At 45.0% G+C, this 25,867-nt stretch overlaps 1 long non-coding RNA gene across 1 annotated transcript in view; it reads left to right on the top strand.

Annotated features, from left to right (window-relative positions):
• Positions 1-2,315: 2,315 nt before the first annotated feature.
• The window catches only part of LOC141059203 (uncharacterized), a 37,448-nt gene continuing 13,896 nt past the window's right edge, over positions 2,316-25,867 (top strand). The window contains exon 1 of the long non-coding RNA XR_012222400.1: positions 2,316-2,566. This is a non-coding gene — a long non-coding RNA (uncharacterized lncRNA). The remainder of the gene's footprint in view (positions 2,567-25,867) is intronic.

The following is a 25,867-nucleotide window of genomic DNA, read 5'->3' as shown; positions in this document are numbered from 1 at the left end:
AGGAGAGGACATTTTCATTCCAAGAATTCCACTCATTCCATCTGATTTGTTTTTTAATTTAAACGCCTCCAGTTTCCAGTTCAACTGCTATTTGCAATGTCCATTAACAATGCTCAGGGACAGTCCTTGAAAGCAGTAGGGATCGATTTAAGTAGTAGGGATCGATTTGCAATCTCCATGCTTTTCTCATGGTCAGCTTTACATGATCTGTTCAAGATTTGGAACTGCCAAAAATCTGTTCATCTTTGCAGCGAAAGGAAAAACCAAACATGTTGTTTATCAAAAGGCTCTTGAATGAGTTGAAAATAAAATACTATCAATACTTGGGTAATCGTTTAGTTAATTTGTGTTGCAAATCTGTAGTGTTGAATATATGATGTGAAATGTTTTTATGTGCAATATAATCATTATAATTTGTTATAACTATCCACAGTTGGATATTATGCCCAGGCAATGCTGATCTCTTCAGCTAGTATACACATATTTGGTAAACAACATAACGAGAAAAAAGTCAAAACGCCAGAATTACGTTTTTTTGGTCACCACAGCATTGCATTAAAATGCAATAACGGGCGATCAAAAGATCGTATCTGCACCACCAAAATTGTATCATTAAAATCGTCAGCTCGCCATGCAAAAAATAAGCCCTCACCAAACCAGAGATCACGAAAAATGGAGATGCTACGGAATGGAGATGCTACGGGTATTGGAAAATGCAATTTTTTTTTTTTAACTTTGGAATTTTTTTTCACCTCTTAAAAAAGAACCTAGACATGTTTGGTGTCTATGAACTCGTAGTGACCTGTAGAATCATAATGGCAGGTCAGTTTTAGCATTTAGTGAACATGGTAAAAAAACAAAAAACAAATGTGAGATTGCACTTTTTTGCAATTTCACCGTACTTGGAATTTTTTCCTGTTTTCCAGTACATGATATGTTAAAACCAATGGTGTTGTTCAAAAGTACAACTCATCCTGCTAAAAACAAGCCCTCACATGGCCATTTTGATAAAAAAAAATAAAATAAGTTATGGCTTTGGGAAAAGGGGAGCAAAAAATGTAAATAAAAAAAAATACCTCAGTACCTATGGTCATTAAGGGGTTAAAAGTTTTGCACAACCTGTTCATGCAAAGGTTTTCTTTGTTCTTATTGGAATGTACACATTGGAGATTCCAACTGATGGCAGCACAAACGCAAAATAACACATATGAAAACAATGAGTAAAGAAAACAGAATATGTGTTAAAGGGAACCTGTCAGCAGAAATAACACTGATATCCTGCAGATATGCAGTTAATCTGCAGATTAACAGCATTATCATGCTGTCCGGCGCCTGCACGCAGCCGAATGCAGTAGGGAGAAAATGATCTTTATTTTTCCTGCCAGCATTCGGTATTCAGTCATAGGGAGCAGGGGTGGCGCGAACACTGTAACTGCACCTCCAGCCCTGAAAAACAGCTGAGCCCCAATGTAGAGACAGAAAGACCTGAGGCCTAGCGGGAAAACCCGATGACCCCTCCACCAGGAGCCAGAGTTCCAGAGAGAGCGAATCTACATAGTAACTCCCAAGAACGGGGGTACCACCTTTGTGAAAAGAACCTGGTTGTAGAGTGAAGAACTTTCATTGCTAATTCACTTGTATCAGTATTTGGATTATTGTTTGATTTACCTTGTTATTATCACCAACTGTTTAGAATTACTGTGAATTATTTTTGTATTTAAACAGAATTATATTGTGCATTGACTGTGTGAATAATATTGGCGATACAATTCCATGTCAATCATTTGTATCGTTTTTGGCATGGGATTATAAAATCCCTTCAGTGTGCAGTTGTAACAGAGAGTCAAATGACTGTGAGTGACAGATCTCTCACACCTTGACTAGATCAGAGCAGAACAAAAGGCTGCTGCCATGTGGTCAAAAGTGCTTTGTTAAGTCAGCTATGATTCAATAATGAGTTATGGGGATACTATGTGTCCTAGCCATACATTGTGTATATTTCTGAGATCCCCAGACTGGACCAAATGCCTTCCAGGGTCTTGATCCGTTCTAGCACCTAGGCATATGGAGATACATAGAACAGCTACTAGAAGCCAGGTAGTAAAGCTGTGTTTGGTATTAATGCATAGCAGTGGCCTGGCCGGATTTGATGCTGCCAGAACCGACTGCCTAGGACCATCCAGAAAGGAGTTATGATCTTTCCTAGATTTTGGTAGATTTAATTACAAACTATCAGGGGAGGGGATTTAGGATCAGTCCAGAGGGCACAAAGGGAGTGACTCAAAGGGGATAAAAGCTAGTGAAAGGCCATGTGGTCTCTCTCTCTCTCTCTGATGCACATGGTCCACTTTGAACAGGGGATCATGTTGAGTAATGTGCTGTGAAGGACCTTGGACCCAGCTGTAAGCCGATACCCCCTGAGGTCCAGCATACACATTAACGAACATCACCTGGTAATTGGCATGACGCATCTGCTCATATTTTTTGCCCTACCACTTCGTCCTGACGAAGAAGCGAAATGTGCATTGGGGCGGTGGGGAACCATACAAACACAACATCTAGTCATGTAAGTGCCTTTTTCATACCTTCTCTGCCTGATATGTTGTACTATTGGGAACACTGTATCCCCTGTTCTTATCCTGGCATTATTGGCCCTGCTATAAACAGGTCTTATTTGTATTCTATTTATTTTTTGGCCACATGTGATATGCTGTCCCTGCTTGGTTAGCAGCAACCCTGTTTAATATTGATTTCCTGTTAATTTTTAATGATATATTATAAATAATAAACTTTAGTCTTTTACTGGCAATTTATACTGTTGGTTCATTCTGGTGTTTATCTTATTTTCAGTTTTTGCCCTCCCATTGTTGTTATTTTTGGGTTCTCTATGTAGTTATTAGCACGAATCCACATGTCCGTTGCTTTGTTTAATTTTCCATGCTACCGGGGGTGGTTTCTGGTCCGATATAACCCTGCTAACAGTCCAGGCATATATTGAATGAGGAACTGGTGGCAGTCCTACTGAGTTGACCAGGCACTGGTGCTAGTGTGGGCGAATGTGGTGCCATGCCAGTGACTGCTTGGGCCACATCCTCTCACTCCCCATGCCTCCCTGGACACATGTGGACAGTGGCGTATCTGTGTAAAACTGTACCAATCTGACCTTAGCTTTCTTGAGGTCAGGGCCGAAGCTAGAGTCCTATAAAGAGAGGCCCCTTTCCTGACCGGAACAGGCTGGAGCCATGATGTGGCCACCCCTGAGGCAACCCACACTGAGCCCAGACCCAGAGAGATACATAAACACAGGATATCTTAGGTTAGCTATGCAGTATCAATAGGACCCTCCAGCATTCCCCTCCTGCCCTCACTGCCCAATGTGAAAGGAGACCAAAATCAGTTTCTCTCGAGCCCTGTTACGCCATGTCCCTAACCCACCAGTGGAATGTGAGCCAGATTTTTAGACTTGCTATGGAAGAGTACATATCTCAGGAGACTGATGCACCCCACTGTCGTTGAAAATACAGTGAGGTTTCAAGCCTTGAAGTGCAGAGAATGGGACTCCAAGAATATTGTCTCCAAGAAACCCTTAACCTGGGCTGAATTCAATGGGCAGCGCATTCGCTGCTTGATGGACACAGGGTCTCAAGTGACCACTACACTTGAGGCATATTTCTAGAGACACTTTCCTAAAGTTGCTTGCTCCAGAAAAGAACACACCATGTTAGGGTCACACTAAAGCTGTGTGATCATCTTAATTGTCAGTGGCCAAATTGTATATCAAAAAGATTTACGTGCACATGGAGAAAAACGTAGCACGTAGACATATAATCAGTCTCTTTGATTCATATGTGTTCATTTTGTATATAATCATTCATTTTGTATATTGTCAGTTACATATCCTTAACAACCATCTGGCTGGTGGTGGCCAACCATTTACCTATCCCGGTAGCGGAAGTAGTGTGGATGTTTGTATGGGTGTGTGGAAAAGATCTGGTCCGAAAAGGCATAGTGCTGGTAAAGGGATCCAGAAGGAGAGGATCCACTTTAACTCTGGGCATGAATGTGTTAAATGAAGTGGATTAATTCTTGGCCAATGGCCCAGATAAAAACAACTGGACCTGTGCCACCATGATCTGGCCAGTAAGAAGATGTTTCAATAACTTGTGCGAGTCAGCCAAATTCAGAAGTTACCCTCTGCAAGTGTTGATACCTCTAGAGGCCATGATGACACAGCCGGTGGGACAAACTGTACTTACTATGCCATATATCCTTAGAGGGTGTGGATGCCCAAATTGAACCGATTGATGGGGAAGAAGTGATCTCCGGAATATTGGTTGCCTTTTGGACTGAATGCATCGGGGACCTTTCGGCATTTGACAGAGAGATGCTTGGTGTCAGGGATCTAATTTCACGATCCTACCTTCAGTTCCTGGTTTGGAACTTGCAGCTCTCTGGTGCCCCCCTTACCCTCATGTTAGTCAAGGAACTGCACCTAGGACAAGTAGTCGCCAGAAGGGCTGCCTGGTCATGTACTGGCTATTGGACACTCTGCAGGGAGGGCGGTATGTATGTGTTATGATTGGGTCACCAAGGAGGAGGAGAGCAAGCCCAAGCTAAGCCACAGAAAACCAGAGAGGTTGGTAACTAAGCGGATTGCAGACCCCTGATCCTATCCACACAACTAGCAGTAGCCGTGCAGCATGCCTACAATGATCCTAGATGCCTCGGCACAGCCGGAGAGCTAACTAAGCCTAAAGCAAGAAAGGGGAAATCTAAACTGCCCCAGAGCAGACCCCAAAGGAATAGATAGCCGCCAAACATATATTGTCGGTGAGACAAGATGAAAACACAAACGCAGGTAGGAAAATAGACTGAGCAAACAATGGGGCCCACATTGACTAGACAGGACAGGAAAGGAAAGACACTGTGTGCAATCATGCAAAAAACCCTGCAAAAAGGTCCAACACGTCTGATGCAAAAATACTGAAGTCACACGAATTCACCCACTATATCAGCACTCTGGTATATTCTGAAAGCAGAGCAAAAAGAGGCCAATCTAATAAGGGACAAAAACAAACTGGCACAAGCAGTAACATATGGTCAGCCCCAGCCGGAGCTGGCTGACCCACACAAAACTGAAATAGACAAAACCAGATCAAATGTGAACAGAATAGCAAAACAACACTTAGCTGAGCATGCAGGGACTGAGCTGGATACTAAGACCTCAGGAGGCAGGAAAAATCACCAGCAGGGAAAAAGGGAGTCGGCTGTCTTAAATCCAGTCTGAAACCCCAGATCTCCAATCGTTGTCCTCATTATCAGGTGGCAAACCTCTGTTAATTAGATCAGCTCCATTACCTCCAGTAACCACCAGAGGGAGCCCAGAAAGAGAACTCGCAACCCCTCCGTCAACCTGACCAGCTCCACCACCTTCAGCAGTAACCAGAGGTAGGCCAGAAAGCGAATTCACAACAGTACCCCCCCTTGAGGAGGGGTCACCGAACCCTCATCCACGCCACCAGGCCGATCAGGATGGGCCCGATGATAAGAACAAACCAATCTATCGGCATGAATGTGTCATGCCGCGCTCACCAGGAGGCGGGGCTTCGGTCCCGACGTCACTCCCTCTGGTACAGCGGTCCCTCCGGGGCTTCCGTCGGGTGCGCACATGCAGCTCTCGTCCTAGGGGCTCCTCCATGTCACGTTTGCGCTTGCGCGCTCCTGTCAGTACTGTCTCCGGGTCAGTCTCCTCTATGGTAATGGAGGAACTGACCCGGAAGCTGTAGTGGTCATGTGCTTTCTGGCTAGGATCTGACCCGGAACCTATCTTGGTCATGTGCTATATCAGGCCATCCTCCTCTATGGGAGATGCCTGATTATTGTTGTGCTTCCTGGCTGGATCTGATTAGTCCTCATGCAGTTAGGAAGTGTCTGGATCCCGCTCCTAGTGTCAAGGTGCTATTTTTCCAGTTCTAGAGAGCGGGGGCATAAAGGAGGGGGTACTGTCATGCCGCACTCACCAGGAGGCGGGGCTTCGGTCCCGACGTCACTCCCTCTGGTACGACGGTCCCTCTGGGGCTTCCGTCGGGTGCGCACGTGCAGCTCTCGTCCTAGGGGCTCCACCATGTCACGTTTGCGTGCTCCTGTCAGTGCTGTCTCTGGGTCAGTCTCCTCTATGGTAATGGAGGACCTGACCCGGAAGCTGTAGTGGTCATGTGCTTTCTGGCTAGGATCTGACCCGGAACCTGTCTTGGTCATGTGCTATATCAGGCCATCCTCCCCTATGGGAGGTGCCTGATTATTGTTGTGCTTCCTGGCTGGGACTGCTTAGTCCCAGTCAGGCTGTGCTCTGTTCTCAGGTCCTCTGCTCTGTCTGGTATTCTATTGTGCTCCTAGCACTTGCTCTGAACTTTTACGTTGCTTCATGCTCAGTAGTGCCTCTTGGCACACTCTAGTATCCTGTCTCTGTCCCTTGCTCTGTCGTACCTCCTGGTACTCTGTCCCTGTGCTCTGTAACACCTCCTGGCACGACTGTTGCTCCATTCAGTACTCTGTCGTGCTCCTGGCACGCGTCCTGCTTTGTTTACCTCCGGACGTATTACTCGCTATACGCCATATGTGCTCACGGCTACCTGTCTCGCACTATCTGTAGTTTGCGCACTTCCGTGTACACTCCTTGTGTTCCTGGTACCCAGTTCCCATACACCCATCCGTGCCTCCTGTGAGCCGCCCCTCTTGGTACCGGCTGTCGCGGTTCTGACCTCTGTGGTCCTGCCCCTAACGATCCCTGTATAGGGGTCGGTCATCACCTGGCGTGCTCGGCCCAGGGGCTCCAGATCCGCGACCTAGAGGGTCCACTCTTAGACGTTATCTGCTCCTGAAATGTCACAGAATGTCAGAAGCAGAGACCCAAGAATTATCCTCCTGGCCATAACCCTTCCATTGACCAAGTACTGGAGTCTCCGTCTAGCCAAACGAGAATCCAATATTTTCTCTACCTCATATTCCACATTGCCTTTAACCAATACAGGGTCAGGAGACGCCGCCATAGGAACTACCGGCTCCACAAACCTATTCAACAGATTTATGAAACACGTTATGGATCTTAAACGTAGCTGGAAGACCCAATTGAAAAGAAACAGGATTAAGAATCTCCAAAATCTTATAAGGTCCAATGAATCTTGGCTTGAACTGTGGAGACGCAACCTTCATAGGAATATTCCTTGACGACAATCAAACCATATCACCCACTCCAAACCGGGGACCAATGGTCCTATGCTGGTTGGAAAACCATTGGGCTTTTTCCTGAGAGAGGGACAACTTATCCACCACTTGGTCCCAAATCTGCTGCATTCTCTCTACCACAGTGACCACACTTGAGCAGGTCGAAGATTCCACTTGCCCTGAAGAAAATCGAGGATGAAACCCAAAGTTACAGAAAAAGGACGACATCAAAGTGGCAGAACTAGCTCTATTGTTTAGCGCGAATTCGGCCAAGGGCAAAAATGAGACCCAGTCATTCTGATAAGCAGATATAAAACATCTTAAATAAGACTCCAAGGTCTGGTTTGTTCTCTCAGTCTGTCCATTGGTCTGGGGATGAAACGCGGAGGAGATGGATAACTGAATTCCCAGACTGGAAAAAAAGGCTTTCCAGAATCTGGAAACAAACTGAACTCCTCTGTCGGACACAATGTTCTCAGGAATCCCTTGTAACCCAACCACCTGTTGTAAAAACAAGGGCACTCAGCGGAAGATGGCAACTTTGGGAGTGGTACAAGATGGACCATCTTCGAAAATCTATCACAGACCACCCAGATAACAGTCATTCTCTGAGAGACAGGAAGATCAGAAATAAAATCCATTGAGATATGGGTCCATGGCCTCATGGGCACCGGCAGGGGCATCAGCAACCCACTAGAACGAGAACAGGGTTTAGACCTTAGAACAAGTCCCACAGGATTGTACAAAATTCTTGACATCATGAGATAAGGCAGGCCACCAAAAGGACGGACTCACCAAATCTATGGTACCAAAAATACCTGGATGACCAGCCAATGCGGAGCAATGAATTTCAGACATCACTCTCTTTCTCCACTGGTCAGGAACATACAATTTTCCCATAGGGCAACGCTCAGGTTTATCCTCCTGAAATTCCTCCAGTATAATAAAACTAGGAAACAGAAAAGCGCAATAGGGTCTTATCTGGTGGACAATTGAATAGATATAGTAAAGGTCTACTCACCCTTTCCAGGAAAGGTATAAGCATATAAACCCGCTGTCAGCCTGCTGCACATCTGATGTCAACCCCTGAGGAAGAAGTGGTTCACACTTTGAAACGCGTTGGGAATTAAATGGTTAAATTTCTCACATTGTGGTGATTTTATCCTGGTCAAGCAGCGCACAGTAAGCCCGAGAATAACATTTTATCCTTATGAAATTCCTCCAGGGCGCGTCTCAAATCGGGCGAAATGGCAGAAAGAACTACCCCCTCACCTAGGATGGTAGTAGGCTCGGTCACATTAAGAGAATCGGCAAAGAAACTCCCAGAAAGGGCGTCTGCCTTAACATTCTTAGTGCCCAGAAGAAAAGAGACCACAAAATTAAAACGCGTGAAAAACAAGGCCCATCTAGCCTGTCTAGGATTCAAGCGTTTGGCCGACTCCAGATAAATCATATTCTTGTGATCGGTGAGGACCGCAACTTGATGTCTAGCTCCCTCCAACCAATGTCTCCACTCCTCAAATGCCCATTTCATGGCCAACAATTCCCGATTCCCCACGTCATAGTTGCGTTCAGATGGGGAGAACTTTCGAGAAAAGAAGGCACAGGGATTCATCTTAGAAGTCACAGGGTCTTTTTGGGACAAAACACCTCCTGCACCAATCTCAGAAGCATCTACCTCCACCTGAAAGTGAGACATCAGGTTGCCGTAGAACTGGAGCAGAAGTGAATCTCCGCTTAAGCTCCTAAAATGCCGAGACTGTCTCTGGAGACCAATTCACCACATCAGCGCCCTTTTTGGTCAGATCAGTTAGTGGTCTGACAATACCATAAAAATTACTTATAAATTTACGGCAGAAATTAGCAAAACCCAAAAACTTCTGGAGAGCCTTCAAAGAAGTGGGATGAACCCAATCATAAATGGCTTGTACCTTGGCCGGCTCAATTTCAATAGCTGACGGGGACAAAAGGAATCCCAAAAATGAAATTCTCTGTACACCAAAGAGGCACTTCGATCCCTTAACATACAGAGAATTTTCCCTCAAAATCCGGAACACAGTCCAGACATGTTCCACATGAGAATCCCAATCACTGGAAAAGATCAAAATATCATCCAGATAAATGATCAAAAACTTATCCACAAAGTCCCGGAAAATATCGTTCATAAAAGATTGGAAGACAGACGGGGGCATTAGTGAGCCCAAAAGGCATCACCAGGTACTCAAAATGTCCCTCCGGAGTATTAAACGCCGTCTTCCATTCATCCCCGTGCTTGATGCGAATAAGATTATGCGCCCCCCCTTAGGTCAAGCTTTGTAAACCAACAGGCACTTTTAACTTTGGAAAATAAATCAGAAATCAGAGGTAATGGGTAATGATATTTAACAGTGATTTTGTTAAGGGATCGATAGTTATACAAGGCCTTAACGAACCATCTTTCTTGGCCACAAAAAAAAACCAGCACCTAAAGGTGAAGAGGATGGTCTAATATGACCCTTCTCCAACGACTCCTTGATATAAGATCGCATAGCTTCATGTTCGGGTACCGATAAGTTGAAAAGTCGATCCTTGGGAAATTTACACCCGGGCATTAACTTAATTGCACTGTCATAACTCCTATGAGGAGGCAACGATGCAGACTTACTCTAACTAAATACATCAGAAAAATCAGCCAAATAATCAGGAATATCATGAGACTGAGGAGAGGTGGAGAAAAAAGGAGTGTCGCTAAGAACACATTGACAACCCCAACTCACCACAGACACAGATTTCCAATCCAAAACAGGATTATGAGTTTGCAACCAGGGAAAACCCAGAACAATAGTATCATGCAAATTGTGCACCACCAAAAATTTACAATTTTCTTGGTGGTCCGGGGCGACCCGCATTATCACCTGGGTCCAAAACTGGGGTTTATTCTCCGCCAAAGTAGTAGCATCAATACCCCTCTAAGGGATAGGAGTTTGCAGGGGTATCATGGGAAAACCACACCGTTTAGCAAAGTTTAAATCCATCAGATTCAAAACTGCTCCTGAATCTACAAAAGCCTTAGTGGAAAATGTAGACAAGGAGCAGATCAGAGTAATTGCCAAACGGAACTTAGGCTGTACACTGCCCACGGGAAATGTGTGAGCAAAACGTTTTTCTCGTTTATGGCAGACAGAAATAGCATGAGAGGCGTCTCTACAGAAAAAATACAGCTTATTATGCCTTCTAAACTCCTGACATTGCGCCCTAGACAAAACCCTATCACATTGCATGGGTTCAGACATTCATTCAAAAGGCGGCAACGCCTCTCGTGTAGTTTTACGTTCACGTAAACGCCAATCAACTTGTATGGCCAATGACATAGAATCGTCAAGACCAGAGGGAACAGGAAATCCCACCATAACATCTTTTACGGTTTCTGCCAAACCCTTCCAAAAGAGAGCTGCTAGGGCATCGTCATTCCATTTAGTAAGGACCACCCACTTTCGGAATTTTTGACAATATAACTCTGCAGAATCCTTACCCTGGTTCAATGCCAAGAAGGTTTTCTCAGCTTGATCAATAGCATTAGGTTCATAATACAACAACCCCAAGGCTTGAAAAAATGTGTCGACATTAGTCAGAATAGGATCTCCAGGTGTCAGAGAAAAAGACCAATCCTGGGGATCGCCGCGCAACAAGGAGATGACAATTTTAACCTGCTGCACAGAGCTCCCCGATGAGTTAGGCTTCAAGGCAAGAAATAGTTTACAATTATTCTTAAAATTCAAAAATTTAGACCGATCTCCAGAAAACACATCAGGAGTAGGGATTTTTGGTTCAACAGCAGATGATTGAGCGAGATAGGCAGAAATTCCCCACACTTCAGCAGCGAGTTGCTCAACACGATCAGACAATTGCTTAATCTCCATTAAAGAAAAAATCCTCCTACGGCCCCAGAGAAAAAGAGGGAAAAAATATATTAAAAATTCTGACACTTTTTTTTTTTTTTTTACAATTCTTTCCTTCTTTTGAGTACCCTAGAGTCTGCGGTTTGGCTGGTGATTCTGTTATGATTGGGTCACCGAGGAGTAGAGCAAGCCCAAGCTAAGCCACAGAAAACTAGAGAGGTTGGTAACTAAGCGGATTGCAGACCCCTGATCCTATCCACACAACTAGCAGTAGCCGTGGAGCGTACGTATGATCCTAGACGCCTCGGCACAGCCGGAGAGCTAACTAAGCCTAAAGCAAGAAAGGGGAAATCTAAACTGCCCCAGAGCAGACCCCAAAGGAATAGATAGCCCCCAAACATATATTGTCAGTGAGACAAGATGAATACACAAACGCAGGTAGGAAAATAGACTGAGCAAACGATGGGGCCCACACTGACTAGACAGGACAGGAAAGGAAAGACACTGTGTGCAATCACGCAAAAAACCCTGCAAAAAGGTCCAACACGTCTGATGCAAAAATAAAATACTGAAGTCACACGAATTTGCTCACTATATCAGCACTCTGGTATATTTTGAAAGCAGAGCAAAAAGAGGCCAATCTAATAAGGGACAAAAACAAACTGGCACAAGCAGTAACATATGGATGGTGATTCAGCTCAGCCCCAGCCGGAGCTGGCTGACCCACACAAAACTGAAATAGACAAAACCAGATCAAATGTGAACAGAATAGCAAAAAAAACACTTAGCTGAGCATGCAGGGACTGAGCTGAAAACTAAGACCTCAGGAGGCAGGAAAAAATCACCAGCAGGGATAGAGAGAGTCGGCTGTCTTAAATCCAGTCTGAAACCCCAGATCTCCAATCGTCCTCATTATCAAGTGGCAAGCCTCTGTTAATCAGATCAGCTCCATTACCTCCAGTAACCACCAGAGGGAGCCCAGAAAGAGAACGCGCAACCCCTCCGTCAACCTGACCAGCTCCACCACCTTCAGCAGTAACCAGAGGTAGGCCAGAAAGCGAATTCACAACAGTATGTCCCCAGTCTCAGGCGGGTAATACATACATAATAACCTCCATCTGTCACTGCCAGAGTCTCCCCAAATACCCCAGGACACACTTTACTGCCAGCAGCTCCTTGTTCTGATATTAAAATCAATATCTGTTCAGGAGCCAACCCAACAGTAGAGTGAATTTAGCCCAGAGGACGTGGCAATACGTTTAGAGCAAGGAAAACGAAGCTAGTAAAGTTTTATAGCTTTACTCCAAAAAAGATAGGCAGTGTTTACAAAAATCTAAAAAGATACACTGGCAATTACAAAATAACATGGATTAAAAGAAGGAACTTACATATCTCAGTCAATGGCATGCCATATGGGAGATGGGAAGGGGAAACTTCCCAGAGCGACAGGTAAAAATGCACAGCTTTCCATAGCTGGTTCCATGGGCAAAAGACCCCCTTTGTCTGGGCCTCTGAGCTTTATACCTTTTGCCCAAAACTAAGGGTCTTCCCCCTGGATGACCTCAGGGGGAGGGCTGAGCTATGGAATGCACTCCCCTTTTCAGAAGTTACTAAAACCTTATGACAACCATAACTCTGGCTGCGAGGCTCGTAAGGAGACGGCAGGACTACCATTTTTCTTATAACGAAATGAGCTTTCTTTTGATACCAAACGTGAACTACCTGCAGGCTAGTGGACAGCAGGAACCCTTTTCTTGATTCCGGATAGACACCAAAAGCTTCAAAACCCACCGGTCGATAGCTCTAACCCTGCAGTTTCCAGAAATATAAGCTTCCTGCTTCTATGAATATTCTACGCCATTATATTTGATCTGAGATACACAAAGGAAACATGTGCTTTTAGACAAAGGATGGTTTCTGATCACACCACATTCCCGAGGGAGGCATGAGGGGAATCACACACACATTCTCGAGGGAGGGGGGAAAGAGCGAGATAGAATTACACAGTGCTGGCAGGGAGAAAAGGAGGGGGTTGGACGCTGCAGCTTGTGTGTGTATTGTACAAACCTATTGGGGGCGGAAGGGCAGTGTGTGTGTTCCAGTAGTTACAGCAGAAAGTACTGTATGTGTACTCGAACCCCTGGAAAATGGTTCATATTTTCATGACACTTGGGCGAGCTGAATTTCAAAGTCACTCTGATGTATCTAATTGACATAATCATTTATTTCACCATGGTTGAAGATCACCTTAACAGGCTGGAATAAGTAGTGGGGTGGTTTTAAAGACACAGGTTAAAAGTCAAGCTTCGGAAGTGTCACTTGCTTAAGCTGGAAATTGAATACCTGGGACACACTTTGTCATCTTAGAAGTCCAATGCACGGAGACCGGAACTTCTTAAAAGTCAATGTTTAATTAGTACAATTAAAAATATCAAGAAGAATTCATAAGAGACATGAAAGTGTCAACCACTAGGGAAGGGGGGTGCTACAGGCAGGCGGAGTATTTGTCGGGGTCAGAAATACACATGCAAATAGACAACAACCCCCTGGCCCACCTGGAAAATGCAAATCTAGAGCAGCAGTGGGTCACAAGAAAGTCCAAATACAAGTACAAGGTCTCCTACTGGTATAAGTCCCAGAACACGCATGCAGACGCCCTGTCTCGGGTCACCTGAGCTGGTTTGAAGAGAGACGTGGATGGAGAGCTGGAATGCGACAAGATTTCGGACTTCAATCGATTTGCTGAGGATGTAATAACCACCCTGATGTCTAGAGAAAGGTCCAGGCCCACCCAGATTTTGGGTCTTTCACAAGATGAAAGGATAAATCTGCAACAGTCTGACTCAGAGCTGGCAAAACTAAGGAAATGGGTCACTCTGGGGCAAAGGGCTGATCAGGAGGCTAGGACTGCTTTACCCGAAAGCATCATGCAGATCTTTGGCCAGTGGAAAAGGCTACTCCTGAGAGATGACCTGCTGGGCCGAAGAATTCAGCTTCCTCGAAAGTTCAGTGTTAGGTGGCGGCTACAGAGACATTGGTGATGCAGCTGGCTAAAGAAGCTCATGGGAGAGGTGCTCACTTTGGTGTGGAGAAGACCTTTTGTTGGTTGCAACGGTTGGTCTATTGGCCCCAACTACGACAGGAAAATGTTTGCGGAATATATTGCCGGTGTGAGCTGAACAAATTCCCAGAGCAGTGGGTTCCTATTTAGGCCATTGGACCCTGCCATTTGCTGGCTGGGATGCAATCAAGTGGAACCAATTTGTATCTGAAGAATTACATATGGAGCAGCTTCATATCCTAGACCTAGTCAGGTGACTCGCATGATGGAGCCCTGGGATATAAAAGCTCTGTGCACCAAACCACACACAGATTTGATACCAAGAGAAAGAGAGGAGAAACGTGGATCAGGGATGGCACTGGGGCCAGTGTGACAAACCTCATCGGAAAGTTTGCACCACCAGGGTGTCGATCAACATCTGACAAGGTTCAGACTACGCTCTGGAAGACCCAGAGATCCAGCTGCATCAGTGAAGAGCAGGACCTGCACCCTACGCCGCTCAAGACCAAGAGACCAGACGTCGCCTGGCAAGAGCCGAGCCGCAATCTTCTCCACTTCAGGTGCAGCAGATATTCGCCGACGATCAAGCAGCGAAGATCTGAAAGAAAACTAAAGAGGCACGTGTTATGATAGAGTCACCGTAGGAGGCAGACACAAAAATAGAAGCTACGTCCAGAAAACCAGAGAAGTTGGCAACTATCAGATTGCAGACCCCTGAACCTATCAACACAACTAGCAGTAGCCGTGGGGGGTTCCTACGGAGCCCTAGACCCCTCGATCACAGCCAGAGAACTAAATAGCCTAAAGACAGAAAAGGAAATCTAAACTGCCCCAGAGTAGACCCCAAAGTAAAAGGCAGCCCCCAACATATAATGACGGTGAAGCAAGATGAAAAAACACTCACAAAGATAGAAAGATAGGCTGAGCAAACGATGGGGCCCAAGCTAACTAAACAGGACAGGAAAGGAAGGTTGCTGTCTGCAATCTGCCAAAACCCTATCAAAGACATAAGCCAACAGGCTGATATGGAAAAAGACCCTGAAGCAGCTAGGCTTCAAAAACTATATCAGCACTCAGGTATTTTCTGAAGACAGAGCTAAAGGAATTCAGCTCACCCCAGCAGGGAATGGCAGAAATCCAGAAAACAAAGCAAAACAAAGTCAAAGCACAAATGCAAAAAGCTGAGCAGAAAACTTAGCTTTAGAAGAGCAGGAATTCAGACTGGTCTCCAAGAATCCCTCAGAGAAATCACCCGCAGGGCAGAAGGGCGTCGGAGGCCTTATATCCAGTCAGTAACTCCACTCAGCCAATCATCATCATTAGTCTCAGGTGCTTGATAATCAGGCTCACTACCTTTCTTTACCAGAAGAGGGAGTTCATCGGGCCTCAGTGGTGAAGGGGAAAATGAACTCACAACAGTACCTCCCCCTTGAGGAGGGGTCACCGAACCCTCAACCATGCCACCAGGGTGATCAGGGTGAGCCCGATGAAAGGCACGCACCAATCTTTTGGCATGAATATCAGAGGCAGAGACCCAGGAATTATCCTCCTGACCATAACCCTTCCACTTAACCAAATACTGGGGTCTCCGTCTAGCCAGACGGGAATCCAGTATTTTCTCTACCTCATATTCCATGTTACCTTCAACCAATACAGGGTCTGGAGGTGCCACCCCCGGAACAACAGGTTCAACAAACCTCTTCAACAAAGACTTATGGAATACATTATGGATTTTAAATGTGACAGGAAGAGCCAAACGAAAAGAGACCGGATTAATAATCTCCAAAATCTTGTAAGGTCCAATAAATCTAGGCTTAAACTTAGGAGAAGCCACCTTCATAGCAATATTTTTTGATGATAACCACACCATATCACCAACCTTAACCCCTTCACGACCAATGACGCCACATAGGCGTCATGAAACCTAGTTCAAATCTGACCAGTGACGCCTATGTGGCGTCATGACTTCAAAGCCCCCCTGCGGGTCGGGTGACCGGGGACACTGAAAGGTCACCCGACCCGCAGATACAGGGGGCTTTGTAATTCACCACAGGGGGCGTGGCTTCGCCCCCACGTGGCTACGATCGCTCTGATTGGCTGTTAAAAGTGAAACAGCCAATCAGAGCGATAGTAATATTTCATCAATGAAAATTGATGAAATATTACAATCCAGCCATGTCCGACGCTGCTGTAGCATCGGACATGGCTGGAGACACCGATTCCACCCCCCCCACCGGCGATCGCCCCCCCGCAACTGAATGACAGCGGCGATCTGCCGCCGCTGTCATCATCTGCCCCCCTCCCATTCCCTCTGCTCCCCGCCAGGCTCCAATCCCCCCTCACCCCCCCCGGTACCTCCTGAGTCCCCCCGTCCCTCCCGGTGTCCCTCGGGTCCGGATGATGGGCGCCGCCATCTTTGAAAATGGCGGGCGCATGCGCAGTGCGCCCGCCCGAATCTGCCGGCTGCAGATTCCATTCTTTCATTTTGATCACTATCACAGTGATCAAAATGAAAGAAAAAGTAAATAAACCCCCCGATTATCACCCCTATAGGTAGGCAGAACTAATAAAATAAAGAAAATATTTTTATTTTTATTTTTCCATTAGGGTTAGGGTTAGGGTTGAAAAGAGGGTTAGGGTTAGGGTTAGGGTTAAAAAGAGGGTTAGGGTTAGGGTTGAAAAGAGGGTTAGGGTTGAAAAGAGGGTTAGGGTTAGGGTTGGAAAGAGGGTTAGGGTTGGAAAGAGGGTTAGGGTTAGGATTGGAAAGAGGGTTAGGGTTGGAAAGAGGGTTAGGGTTGGAAAGAGGGTTAGGGTTGGAAAGAGGGTTAGGGTTGGAAAGGGTTAGGGTTGGAAAGAGGGTTAGGGATGGAATTAGGGTTAGGGTTGGAATTAGGGTTAGGGTTGGAATTAGGGTTAGGCTTGTGGTTAGGGTTATGGTTAGGGTTGGGATTAGGGTTCGGGGTCTGTTGGGGTTAGGGTTATGGTTAGGGTTGGAATTAGGGTTAGGGATGTGTTGGGGTTAGGGCTGTGGTTAGGGGTGTGATGGGGTTAGGGCTGGAGTTAGAATTGAGGGGTTTCCACTGTTTAGGCACATCGGGGGGTCACCAAACGCGACATGGTGCAACCATTGATTCCAGCCAATTTTGCGTTCAAAAAGTTAAACGGTGCTTCCTCCCTTCCAAGCCCCGACGTGTGCCCAAACAGTGGTTTACCCCAACATATGGGGTATCAGCGTACTCAGGAAAAATTGCACAACAACTTTGGGGGTCTAATTTCTCCTGGTACCCTTGGGAAAATAAAAAATTGGGGGCTAAAAAAATATTTTTGTGGAAAAATTTTTTTTTTTTAATTTTCACGTCTCTGCGTTATAAAGTTCTGTGAATCATTTGGGGGTCCAAAGTGCTCACCAGGCATCTAGATAAGTTACTTGGGAGGTCTAGTTTCCAAAATGGGGTCACTTGTGGGGGGTTTCTATTGTTTAGGCACATGAGGGGCTCTGCAAACGTAATGACGACCGTAGACCATTCCATCAAAGTCTGCATTTCAAAACGCCACTACTTCCATTCCGAGCCCTTACGTGTGCCCAAACAATAGTTCCCCCCCATATATGGGGCACCAGCGTACTCAGGACAAACTGGACAACAACTTTTGGGGTCCAATTTATCCTGCTACCCTTGTGAAAAAAAAAATTGCTAGCTAAAAATCATTTTTTTTGAGGAAAATAAAATATTTTTTATTTTCACGGCTCTGCGTTATAAACTTCTGTGAAGCACTTGGGGGTTCAAGGTGCTCACCACACATCTAGATAAGTTCCTTGGGGGGTCTAGTTTCCAAAATGGGGTCACTTGTGGGGGGGTTCCACAGTTTAGGTACATCAGGGGTTCTGCAAATGTAACATGATGCCCGCAGACCATTCCATCAAAGTCAGCATTTCATAATGTCACTACTTCCCTTCCGAGCCCCGACGTGTACCCAAACAGTGGTCCCCACCCACATATGAGGTATCAGCGTACTCAGGACAAACTGTACAACAACTTTTGGTGCCAATTTATCCTGCTACCCCTGTGAAAAAAAAATTGCTGGCTAAAAATCATTTTTTTTTTGTGGAAAAAAAAAAAAAATTATTTTCACGGCTCTGCGTTATAAACTTCTGTGAAGCGCTTGGGGGTTCAAGGTGCTCACCACACATCTAGATAAGTTCCTTGGGGGGTCTAGTCTCCAAAATGGGGTCACTTGTGGGGGGGTTCCACAGTTTAGGTACATCAGGGGCTCTGCAAATGTAACATGACACCCGCAGACCATTCCATCAAAGTCAGCATTTCAAAATGTCACTACTTCCCTTCCAAGCCCCGACGTGTGCCCAAACAGTGGTTCCCCCCACATGTGGGGTACCAGCATACTCAGGACAAACTGGACAACAAATTTTGTGGTCTAATTTATCCTGGTACCCTTGTGAAAATAAAAAATTGCGCACTAAAAAATAATTTTTTGAGGGAAAATTTTTTTTTTTTATTTTCACGGCTCTGCGTCATAAACTTTTGTGAAGCACTTGAGGGTTCAAGGTGCTCACTACACATCTAGATAAGTTCCTTAGGGGGTCTAGTTTCCAAAATGGGGTCATTTGTGGGGGAGCTCCAATGTTTAGGCACACAGGGGCTCTCCAAACACGACATGGTGTCCGCTAACGATTGGAAGTAATTTGCATTTCAAAAAGTCAAATGGCGCTCCTTCCCTTCTGAGCCCTGCCGTGTGCCCAAACAGTGGTTCTCCCCCACATATGGGGTACCAGCGTACTCAGGACAAACTGGACAACAAGATTTGTGGTCCAATTTCTCCTGTTAGCCTTGTGAAAATTAAAAATAGTGTGCTAAAAATCATTTTTGAGGAAAAAAAATTTTTTTTTATTTTCACTGCTCTGTGTTATAAACTTTTGTGAAGCACTTGGGGGTTCAAAGTGCTCCCTACACATCTAGATAAGTTCCTTAGGGGGTCTAGTTTCCAAAATGGGGCCACTTGTCGGGGAGCTCCAATGTTTAGGTGCACAGGGGCTTTCCAAATGCGACATGGTGTCCGATAACGAGTGGAGCTAATTTTCCATTCAAAAAGTCAAATGGTGCTCCTTGCCTTCCGGGCCATGCCGTGCACCCAAACAGTAGTTTATGACCACATATGAGGTATCTGTGCACTCAGGAGAAATTGCTCAACAAATTTTAGGATCCATTTTATCCTGTTGCCCATGTGAAAATGAAAAAACTGAGGCTAAAAGAAAATGTTTGTGAAAAAAAAGTATTTATTTTTTTTACAGATCAATTTGTGAAGTACCTGGGGGTTCAAAGTGATCACTATGCATCTAGATAAGTTCCTTGGGGGGTCTAGTTTCCAAAATGGGGTCACTTGTGGAGGAGCTCCAATGTTTATGCACACAGGGGCTCTCCAAACACGACATGGCAACCGCTAAATATTCCAGCATATTTTCCATTCAAAAAGTCAAATGGCGCTCCTTCCCTTCTGAGCCGTGCCGTGCGCCCAAACAGTGGTTTATGACCACATTTGAGGTATCATTGTACTCAGGAGAAATTGCCCAACAAATTTTAGGATCCATTTTATCCTGTTTCCCATGTGAAAATGAAAAAATTTATGCTAAAAGAAAATTTTTGTTGGAAAAATTAAAATGTCCATTTTTTCTTTCCACATTGCTTTAGTTCCTGTGAAACACCTGAAGGGTTAATAATCTTCTTGAATGTAGTTTTGAGTAGCTTGAGGGGTGCAGTTTTTAGAAAGGTGTAACTTTTGGGTATTTTCTGCCATATAGAACCCTCAAAGTGACTTCAAATGTGAGGTGGTCCCTAAAAAAAATGGTTTTGTAAATTTTATTGTAAAAATGAGAAATCGCTGGTCAACTTTTAACCCTTATAACTTCCTAACAAAAAAGTATTTTGTTTCCAAAATTGTGCTGATGTAAAGTAGACATATGGGAAATGTTATTTATTAACTATTTTGTGTCACATAACTCTCTGGTTTAACAGAATAAAAATTCAAAATTTGAAAATTGCAACATTTTCTAAATTTTCACCAAATTTCTGATTTTTTGACAAATAAACACAAAAATTATCAACCTAAATTTACCACTAACATGAAGCCCAATATGTCACGAAAAAACAATCTCAGAATCGCTAGGATCCGTTGAAGCGTTCCTGAGTTATTACCTCATAAAGGGACACTGGTCAGAATTGCAAAAAATGGCCTGGTCATTAAGGTCAAAATAGGCTTGGTCATGAAGGGGTTAAACTGGGGACCAATGGTCCTATGTCGGTTGAAAACCGCTGGGCCTTTTCCTGGGAGAGAGATAACTTATCCACCACTTGGTCCCAGATCTGGTGCATTCTCTCCACCACAGTGTCAACACTTGGGCAGGCAGAGGGCTCCACCTGCCCTGAAGAAAATCGAGGATGAAACCCAAAGTTACAAAAAAAAGGTGACATCAAAGTGGCAGAACTAGCTCTATTATTTAAAGCAAATTCGGCCAAGGGCAAAAATGAAACCCAACCATCCTGATCAGCGGAAATAAAACATTTCAAATACGACTCCAAGGTCTGGTTTGTTCTCTCTGTCTGCCCATTGGTCTGAGGGTGAAAAGCAGAGGAGGACAACTGAATTCCCAGCTTGGAACAGAAAGTTCTCCAAAATCTAGACACAAACTGAACTCCTCTGTCAGATACAATGTTCTCAGGAATCCCGTGCAAGCGAACCACCTGTTGCAAAAACAGGGGCACCAACTCAGAGGAGGACGGCAACTTAGGGAGTGGTACAAGATGAACCATCTTAGAGAACCTATCACAAATCACCCAAATAACAGTCATCCTTTGAGAGACAGGCATATCAGAGATGAAATCCATTGAAATATGGGTCCATGGCCTCTTGGGGACAGGCAAAGGCATCAACAACCCACTAGAGCGAGAACACGATTTAGACCGGGAGCAAGTCCCACAGGACTGCACAAAATTCCTGACATCACGAGACAAGGAGGGCCACCAAAAAGACCGACTCACCAGATCTCTACTACCAAAAATACCTGGATGACCAGCCAAAGCAGAGCAATGAACTTCAGACATCACTCTCTTCTTCCACTGGTCAGGAACATACAACTTTCCACTGGGACAACGCTCAGGTTTGTCCTCCTGGAACTCTTCTAGAGCACGTCTCAAATCGGGCGAGATGGCAGAAAGAACTACCCCTTCGCCTAAGATGGTAGCAGGCTTGGTCACCACAGGAGAATCCGCAAAGAAGCTCCTAGAGAGGGCGTCTGCCTTGACATTCTTCGTTCCAGGAAGAAAAGAAACCACAAAATCAAAACGTGTAAAAAACAAGGCCCACCTAGCCTGTCTAGGGTTCAAGCGCATAGCCGACTCTAGGTAAATCAAATTCTTGTGGTCAGTGAGGACCACGACTTGATGTTTAGCTCCCTCCAACCAATGTCTCCACTCCTCAAATGCCCATTTCATGGCCAACAGTTCCCAATTCCCCACATCATAGTTATGTTCAGATGGAGAGAACTTTCGGGAAAAGAAAGCACAGGGATTCATTTTGGATGTTACAGGATCCCTTTGGGACAAAACAGCTCCTGCACCCATCTCAGAAGCATCCACCTCTACCTGGAATGGAAGTGAGACATCAGGTTGCCGCAAAACCGGGGCGGAGGTGAATCTTCGCTTCAGCTCCTGAAAGGAAGAAACAGCCTCCGGAGACCAATTTAACACATCAGCACCCTTCTTAGTCAAATCAGTCAATGGCTTGGCAATACTAGAAAATTTTGCTATAAATTTCCGATAAAAATTAGCAAAACCCAAAAACTTCTGGAGGGCCTTCAAAGAAGTGGGCTGAACCCAATTGTAAATGGCCTGTATCTTGGCCGGGTCCATTTCAATAGTTGACGGAGACAAAATAAATCCCAAAAAAGAAATCCTCTGTACTCCAAAAAGGCATTTAGATCCTTTGACATACAGGGAATTCTCCCTCAAGATCCGGAACACAGTCCGAATATGTTCCACATGAGAATCCCAATCCTTGGAGAAGATCAAAATATCATCCAGATAGATAATCAAAAATTTATCGACAAAATCTCGGAAAATATCGTTCATGAAGCACTGGAAGACAGAAGGGGCATTAGTGAGCCCAAAAGGCATCACCAGGTACTCAAAATGTCTCACCGGAGTATTAAACGCCGTCTTCCATTCATCCCCATGCTTAATGCGAATAAGATTATACGCCCCCCTGAGGTCAAGCTTGGTAAACCAGCAAGCACCTTTAACTCTAGAGAATAGATCCGAAATCAGGGGTAACGGATATTGATATTTAACAGTAATTTTGTTGAGGGCACGATAATCAATACAAGGTCTTAATGATCCATCCTTTTTGGCTACAAAAAAAAAACCGGCACCTAAGGGTGACGAGGATGGTCTAATATGACCCTTCTCCAACGCCTCCTTAATATAGGATCGCATAGCCTCGTGCTCGGGTACAGATAAATTGAAGAGCCGACCCATGGGAAATTTACACCCCGGGCTCAGTTCAATTGCACAGTCATAACTCCTATGAGGAGGCAGAGACGCAGACTCATTCTCACTAAATACATCATAAAAGTCCGCCAAATAGTCAGGAACATCATGTGACTGAGGAGAGGTGGAAAACACCGGAGCCTCACTAAAGGCACACCGACAACCCCAACTCACCACAGACACAGATTTCCAATCCAAAACTGGATTATGAATTTGTAACCAGGGAAACCCCAGAACAATGGTATCATGCAGATTATGCAACGCCAAAAATCTGCAATTTTCTTGATGGTCTGGGGTGCCCCCCATTACCACCTGGGTCCAAAACTGAGGTTTATTTTTCACCAAAGGAGTAGCATCAATCCCCCTCAAAGGGATAGGCATCTGCAGGGGTGTCATCGGAAATCCACAACGTTTAGCAAAATCCAAGTCCATTAGGTTTAGGGCTGCTCCCGAATCCACAAAAGCCTTGGCGGAAAATGTGGACAGGGAGCAGATCAGAGTAATAGCCAGAAGAAACTTAGGTTGAACACCACCAACAGAATTGTGTGTGCAAAGCGTTTCTCTCGTTTAGGACAGACAGAAATAATATGCGAGGCATCTCCACAGAAAAAACACAACTTATTACGCCTTCTGAACTCCTGACGCTGCTCTCTGGACAAAACTCTATCACATTGCATAGGTTCAGACACCTGTTCAACTGGTGGCAACACCTCTCGTGCAATCCTGCGTTCACGCAAACGCCGATCAACCTGAATGGCTAATGACATAGAATCGTCCAGACCAGAGGGAACAGGAAATCCCACCATAGTATCTTTTACGGCTTCTGACAAACTCTTCCGAAAGAGAGCAGCCAAGGCATTATCATTCCAGGTAGTAAGTACCGCCCACTTTCGGAATTTTTGACGGTACAATTCTGCAGAATCTCGACCCTGGTTCAATGCCAGCAGGGTCTTTTCAGCCTGATCAATAGCATTAGGTTCGTCATACAACAACCCCAAGGATTGAAAAAATGCGTTCACATTAGTCAGAATAGGATCATCTGGTTTCAAAGAAAACGCCCAATCCTGGGGATCGCCACGCAGCAAAGAGATGACAATTTTAACCTGCTGCGCGGAGCTCCCTGACGAGTTAGGCTTCAAGGCAAAAAATAATTTACAATTAATTTTGAAATTCAAAAATTTAGACCGATCCCCAAAAAATACATCATGTGTAGGAATCTTTGGTTCAGCAGCATGTGAATGAACAAGGTAGGCGAGCTGCTCCACACGATCAGACAATTGCTTTATCTCCATTGAGAGAAAAAAAAATTCCCCCTACGGCCTCAAAGATATAGAGGAAAAAATATACACACTTTTTTTTTTTTTTTTTTTTTTTACAATTCTTTCCTGCTATTGAGTACCCTAGGATCTGCGGTATGGCGGGTGATTCTGTTATGATAGAGTCACCGTAGGAGGCAGACACAAAAATAGAAGCTACGTCCAGAAAACCAGAGAAGTTGGCAACTATCAGATTGCAGACCCCTGAACCTATCAACACAACTAGCAGTAGCCGTGGGGGTTCCTACGGAGCCCTAGACCCCTCGATCACAGCCGGAGAACTAAATAGCCTAAAGACAGAAAAGGAAATCTAAACTGCCCCAGAGCAGACCCCAAAGTAAAAGGCAGCCCCCAACATATAATGACGGTGAAGCAAGATGAAAAAACACTCACAAAGATAGAAAGATAGGCTGAGCAAACGATGGGGCCCAAGCTAACTAAACAGGACAGGAAAGGAAGGTTGCTGTCTGCAATCTGCCAAAACCCTATCAAAGACATAAGCCAACAGGCTGATATGGAAAAAGACCCTGAAGCAGCTAGGCTTCAAAAACTATATCAGCACTCAGGTATTTTCTGAAGACAGAGCTAAAGGAATTCAGCTCACCCCAGCAGGGAATGGCAGAAATCCAGAAAACAAAGCAAAACAAAGTCAAAGCACAAATGCAAAAAGCTGAGCAGAAAACTTAGCTTTAGAAGAGCAGGAATTCAGACTGGTCTCCAAGGATCCCTCAGAGAAATCACCCGCAGGGCAGAAGGGCGTCGGCGGCCTTATATCCAGTCAGTAACTCCACTCAGCCAATCATCATCATTAGTCTCAGGTGCTTGATAATCAGGCTCACTACCTTTCTTTACCAGAAGAGGGAGTTCATCGGGCCTCAGTGGTGAAGGGGAAAATGAACTCACAACAGGCACGCCTGCGCCTGCAGAGGGACAGAGCGAGTGAGTAGGGTCATCACTTCCAGTTTTGACATACGGTACCAGGGTTGGCCGGGGTCAGGACAACAGGTTGGGAGAGACCCGGTTGGTGTATGGGAGGGTCAACGTGCTTTAATAGACATTGTCAGAAAGACTTGCATCCTAGTGGGAAAACTCAGAGTTCCAGAGAGAAGGAATCTATGTATTATCTCCCGTGAATGGGCGTACCACCTTAGTGAAGAGAACTTTAGTATTATATAGTGAAGAACTTTTGTTGTTAATTCACTCATATCACCAACTGTTTAAGTACAATAATAATTTACAGTAATTGTCAACAGAATTATATTGTTTAATGACTGCTCTTGCCTTGTATTATTTGTGTGTTGCATCCGGTCATCTGCATTACATTTGCTGCAGAGGATAAGTTCTTTACAGTTACCAGTCTCAGAAATCGCAAACTGCAGCACCTCAGATAACAGCTTTCATTAATGACATACACACATAAAAAACAGACATATCTCAATAGCAAACTGTCCAGAGGGGACTGCGAAAAGCCTTGGAACATTAGTTCAGTGAAAATCTGCATTGTGGTCTGATATTATTGTTATTAACTGCCACTTTTTAAGACACAGAGTGAGCAAAGGGTTTCTACAGGTGCATGGCCCACTTTTCCAGCATGGCTGCCACATCATTCTGTGCGACATGCTATCCCATCTTGTTAGTATTAAATGGGACCATAATTTGTGATGCAACAGGACACTGACATAAAAGACACCTCCAAGCTATGTAAAGGCTATAGGTCCAAGAGGGACAGGGATAAAATGACATGGCAAATGACATGGCGTTCATAATCACTCCACCTCAAAACAATTGAGATAGTTTGGGATGCGTTGGACCCCAGAGAGAAGGGGAAGCAGC

This window comes from Dendrobates tinctorius, unplaced genomic scaffold (genome assembly GCF_039654945.1).
Source record: "Dendrobates tinctorius isolate UK_male_01 unplaced genomic scaffold, ASM3965494v1 ptg000224l, whole genome shotgun sequence".
Taxonomy (NCBI): domain Eukaryota; kingdom Metazoa; phylum Chordata; class Amphibia; order Anura; family Dendrobatidae; genus Dendrobates; species Dendrobates tinctorius.
This window is presented reverse-complemented; position numbering and strand designations above follow the sequence as displayed.